The sequence below is a fragment of the Mus caroli genome, chromosome 14 (assembly GCF_900094665.2).
Source record: "Mus caroli chromosome 14, CAROLI_EIJ_v1.1, whole genome shotgun sequence".
Taxonomy (NCBI): Eukaryota; Metazoa; Chordata; class Mammalia; order Rodentia; family Muridae; genus Mus; species Mus caroli.
Genome location: NC_034583.1, coordinates 15,562,925 through 15,567,009, shown reverse-complemented (window position 1 = coordinate 15,567,009; position 4,085 = coordinate 15,562,925). Strand labels below are relative to the sequence as shown.

General features: G+C 41.9%; 1 protein-coding gene and 1 pseudogene across 1 annotated transcript in view; one reads left to right on the top strand and one right to left on the bottom strand.

The window, feature by feature from the left end:
• Positions 1 to 4,085, bottom strand: part of Lrmda (leucine rich melanocyte differentiation associated) — a 1,019,887-nt gene that overhangs the window by 249,432 nt on the left and 766,370 nt on the right. The gene's annotated exons all lie outside the window — the stretch shown is intronic.
• On the top strand, positions 2,879 to 3,288 carry LOC110309282 (annotated as a pseudogene).

The window sequence follows — 4,085 nt, the reverse complement described above, 5'->3', positions numbered from 1 at the left end:
GAGGAGGGAGGAGGAGGGAGGAGGGAGGAGGAGGAGGGAGGAGGAAGAAGAGGAGGAGGAAGAGGAGGAGGAGGAGGTGGCAGCAATGTTTCCTAAAGATCACGACCCCTTTTAGCTGAACCAGCCTCCTCCCCACACCAAGATAAGACATGCAACACTTACTTCTTCTCAGGCCAAAACTTGGAGCATAAAGGGCGTGTGTCAGCCACAAAGAGAAAGATGATGGAAAGCTCATTCTCAATGCTCAAACGTGAACAAAGAGAAGACAGACAACATAGCAAGTGTGTACATCTGGTAGAAAACATCAAGCTGGAAAGGGAAGACAGGAGCTTACCAACCAAACGACCATGTTGCATCAACTCAAGCAGTGGGGGCAGGGATCACAATAGCTTTACACAGGATGAGTCTGCCTTCGACTTTAATAAGAGAAGGGCTCCCATGGCTGCGTTTAATTGAATGACAGCTTTAACTTCTGCATGATGGCATTAAGTGACTATAATATATATTCATCCCTTACTGATTAAAACTAAAACCCTCACAAGAAACTAGAATTCTTAGGATGCTGACAATCATACAAAAGCAGGTGGACTATAAACAGGTAGATACTAACATATGAGTTTTGGGCTTGTTTAATTTTTATTTTAATGTCGTGTTGCCTCAACCAGGGACAACTAGGAACTGAATAGAGATTTAAGAATAGAGATGCAGTTATTAAAGGGTGCTCTGAACTCACACTAATATTTCATGCTGAGTAAACACTAAATAATTATGACCTAAGAAGAGAGAAGGTCATTGTCATGGACATTGTGAAAATGATGCTGTAACTAAAATCAATTCCGAGGTGCTGCAGATGAGGACCTTATAGGTGATCCTACCTAACATTGGGCATATTAGTCACTTGTGGGGCATCCTTGTTTGTTATAAGTTGTTAAGTGTCAGATGTGAGGATAAGTTACTAATCAATGCTTAACTAGTATGGTGGTAGGTAGAAATAACTTAAAATGTCAGTGAAGCATCAGTTTCCAAAGTTAAGTCCACCGTCTTCAAGCATAAATATCACAAACATAAAATTCAACAAAGTACCAAGGACCAGGAAAGTGTGTCAATCACTTTGTCAAGCATCCTTAATTTAACATTGAACATCTTTAATTTAATTTACTTTCCTTATACAATTTAGTGTGCAACTCTCTCCCTTGGCTGCAGGTATCCAAAATTAATTAGTTGGAAGCTAAAGTGAAGTCTTGTAGGGCTTTGGAACTTCCACCCCAAGGTAGGTATTGAACTGCAAATGAGATGAAAAATAGTAATTCCATGAGGTAAAGACAGGTTCCAATCTCTGATGACTTTACTCAGGCCTCCCTTTCGATTTCCCAGCATCCACCTGGGAGCATACTCTCCACTATGGGACATCTAGGTCTCTTTTGTATTTATTGAACCTACAGTTATTGTTAAAATGAGATCATAGGAAAGCAGTATGGATAATCAATACAGCTAAAAGAGAGAAAATACATATTTAATCACTAACTACAAAGAGCATGCCCTTGCTACTGCAGTTAAAACATTTATTCTGAACAAAACCCAGGAATTTATTATTTTTGTTTGGTTTGGTTTTTAGGGCAGATATTTTATAAGGCAAAAAAAAAAATCTTTAGTTGCCTGTACATATGTAGGAAGACTGTTCAAGAACTTGTTTTAAATCTCGCCAAGAGAGTCTATGGTCCAGCAGCTAACAGCTGCTGTTGTGACTATTCTCACTGCACTTACCAAATCAATACAAGTAATAATTGTTACTGATGGTGCCCTTACCATTGATTAAACAGGACAATTAAATAGCCTCTGTTAAGTCACACAACTTTTAGGTGACATCATGGCATCAGTGAAAAACATTTAGTGACTACTCCCTACCTTACCCAGTGGACTGGATGCAGAGTGGCGTTCGTTTCAGAGCTTCTATCCTAAGACATGAAGGCTTTCTGAACTATTCTCACTGGAACTTTCCTCTGCTGTTTGTTTGTTTGTTTGTTTGTTTGTTTGTTTGTTTGTTTCTCTCTGACGCTGCCTCAGCTGGGACAATGCATGGTGTAATGGATCATGGAAGAGATTAAAGTGTCCATTATGAGGTAAGGTCGCAGTCCTGGCAGAAGGAAAAACAAGATGCTGCAAACACAAGAATGAGTTGAAAACAAGAAAATACTAATGAGACCAGACAAACAAAAATACAAGATAGCATAGCTTCCAAACCCTACCTTTCCATGGTGAACTACGTTTGGGCCACACTGATCTTGCTTTCCCATAAAAGATACTGACTTCTGACTTGGACTTTTGTGCCAGAGTTTTCTTTGCCTGTGTTCTACTTAGAGAGACTTAGTTCTCAGCTTAACTTAATCATTTAGGTTCCTGCTCAAATGCCCTTGTAAGAGCAGCCTTTCTTCTAAGTATGTAATGTATGCTTGCATGTATGTATGTATTTATATGTGTATGAGTATGTATCCCTACATGGGTGATCTTCCCAGGTGGAAGAGCCTCTCCCCTCAGGTAGATACTTTCTGCCACATAGTTATACTTCCGTTCATGTGAGATGTTAGTCAATGTTAGAAAGCATATTGTATACCTGCTTTCATGCTTACTGCCTTACTGAATTTACTCAGTATTAATGGGATGAGAACAGGGGTCACTGGTCCTCTTCACTACTGGGTACTTACTCTGAGTCTATAATAGAATCTGAACACAAGAGATTTTCTGTGAATGCTAATGTGGGAAGGAAATGTAAGAAGTTGATAAGTGACTAGGATGAGTGGGAAACTTACTACCATTTACCTGGAGGTCACTGTTTCTAGATCTCCCTTAAGACCATGCACAGGAAGAATAAGATCCAGCAATGGACGCAGCTGGTTTCGCTGTGTCAGGGGCCAGGACCCCAGTGGTGGGGCCCACCGGCTGCGATCTCTTTGCTGAGGGGCTCCTGGAGTTCCTGCGACCCGATATGCAGCAGCAGCTCGACTCTCACATACACGAGGTCAGAGAAAGCCAAGTAGAGTTCCGGGAACAAACTGACAACCTAGCTACAGAACTGTGCCGGATCAGTGAGGATCAGAAGGTGGCCCTGGATCTGGACCTCTATGTTAAGAAGGTGCTAATGCCAGGCAATGAGATTTCTTGGTCAACAATATTTTACAGAATGCACAGGAACAACTAAGACGGCAAACCCACAGTGTGGCCAAGGAAACAACTTGAAGGAGAGCCATGCTGGATTCAGGAGTTTACCCTCCTGGTTCTCCAAGCAAATAAGCACGGGCCGGTGACCTCAGTATACAAGTACTATTCTCCAACGGCTTTGCCTGGTAGACATGAGAAGATTCTAGGAAAGTCTCTGTAGACCTTTGGTTTGTTTGCACTCTGTACTCATTCATGTAGCAGCCTCAAGGAACATGCATACAGCAGGACTGTTTCCTAAAGACCCTCTATTACAGCTTGTCCTTCCAGGAATGAGCCTCTACCTTTTGGGTTTTGTTTCTTGAGACAAGGTATCAATGTGTAGTCCCAGTTGGCCTCAAACACATCCTCTTGCCTTAGCCTCCTGAATGCTGGGATTATAATAGGCATGTGTCAGGGTGCCTGGCTCAAGCCTCTATATATTTTCCCCCAGAGAATGTTAAGTAAATTAGGCATCATGTAGTAGAAAATTGAGGAAGCACCAGAGATTTAGTGAGAAAGTATACTCCCACTTCTCCCCTTCACCACAGTTCACCACAGTTCCTCTCAGAAGGTATAACCTTCCCAGAATCATCTTACACACGTTTAATGTCTAGGTTAACTCCTATTAACAAGTACTGCAACTGTTGCCTTCATTACTACCCAAGGAGAGCATGACAGGCGACATGAGGGTCCAAGGTCAAGGGCAGAGCCTTGACAGCTAAGAATCCTAAGCTTTTGTGATTTGTTTGTTTTTTGTTTAGACTATGTATTTTAAGGGCTTGAGGGATCGCTCAATAGTTAAGAGCATTGGACTTGCAAACTTTATATGCCCCAATATAGGGGAATGCCAGGGCCAAAAGAATGGGAATGGGTGGGTAGGGAAGTGGGGG